Below are 1,733 nucleotides of genomic sequence, written 5' to 3' on the forward strand. Positions count from 1 at the left end.
AGATTATAACAACATACCAAGGAAAATTTCATAAAGTGGGTTTGGGGAAGATAAAAAAATACACTGCCTTACCCCTACTTGGGAGATAGAATGGTTGTTACCACAAAGTTGGAATGAAAGATTAACTAAGCAAATTATTTATTTTAAAAAAGAAGCAAAAAGGTTATAACTGGACCTAAATTCTTTTCGGAACAAAAAATAAGGGTTGAAAATCATTTTCACCCACCAACTTTGCCATAAATATCAAACTCAAAACTTAATTTTGAACAATAGTCATTCCCCCCCCCCCCCCATCCTTTATCCTAATTGACTTTATAAAATTCCTATTTTACCCTTACATTATCAACTTGTCTTTTTTACTTTATTTCTTTAAAATCATGATTTTTTTTATCTCTTTAATCTATGTAACAAATTTTCTATAAAAAATAAATATTACTTTCGAGACGGAAAAAGAAAAGTGAGAAATACTAGTTGAGTATATAACTTAAATGTCGTTCTATAATAAAATAAATGAGAAGAAAAAATAATAGGCAATAATAACTTTCTAAATATCTTTCAATGCAGGTAATACAAAATAATTAATAAAAATAGAGGCATATTCTATAACAAATTCCTAAAAGATTATCTATTTATAATATAAATGAATTTTAAATTATAACTTAAAATATTCCATTAATGACAAAGTTTGAAACTCATTTATGTATTATGATAGAGAATAAGAGAGAAGTGAAACTTATATATATATATATATATATATATATATATATATATATAATAACAGGTAATATTTGAGTGAGTGTGTGTGTATATTAAAATATCATCATAAAAAGTAACATTAGATTTTGTGATAAATTCATAAAAGAATTATTCTACTTATAATATGAATTTAAATAAAAATCTATAAATACCTAGGTTTAAAAAAAAAAAAATCTATATAATATATTAAGGTATTACATAGATGAAGGATTGAAAATGTCAAGGGTAAAATAGACGTTGAATAGGATAAAGGGGGAAGAATGTCTATTGTTCATAGTTGAAGGGGAGTTTGATTTTTAAAGTAAAGTTGGGGTGTGAAAATGATTTTCACTCAAAAAATAAGTGATTAAAAAGCAACGACCATTCAATCACAATCACACGTCTTTTTCTTTGAGATTTGAGAAATTATTTCTGAAAAATGTTTCTCGTGAAAAACATTTGTTTCCGAAAAAACCCGTTTAAATGCCCCTGCACACATTACCCAATCTTTATTCACGCTTTCCCTCTCAATCACTTATGTAACAGAGAATATTTCTCACGATATTTAATCCTTTTGGAATACAAAACCACAAGTTTTAAAAGTTAAAAGAAAATGTAAAGGTACTACATTTTTTTTACCCCTCGCCCAAGGAGAGCTCACCTTTTTCTTTATCTTGTGCTTCAAGCGTAATCTTCGGGTTGGAGGTGGAGGATCTTTCTGTCAGAAGCCAGCCTACTTGTCTTTAAGGTCCTACACATTATCCATGACTTAGTTATTTTTTTTTTTTTCCTTTTTCCAATTCTCGTGACTTACAGCCTGTTTGGATGGTTGTTATTTATTGTATTGTACTGTTACGTTAAATACAATATCTCTTTTGATGGCTACAATATTGATAAATCTGTTATTATGTTATGATGAAAAGTGTCATTTCATGTAACGATCAATTTGGTGTGACCAGGTCACCGTATTTTTTTTTCTCATCTTTCCCTTACCCATC

The sequence above is a fragment of the Lycium ferocissimum genome, chromosome 10 (genome assembly GCF_029784015.1).
Source record: "Lycium ferocissimum isolate CSIRO_LF1 chromosome 10, AGI_CSIRO_Lferr_CH_V1, whole genome shotgun sequence".
NCBI classification, from domain to species: domain Eukaryota; kingdom Viridiplantae; phylum Streptophyta; class Magnoliopsida; order Solanales; family Solanaceae; genus Lycium; species Lycium ferocissimum.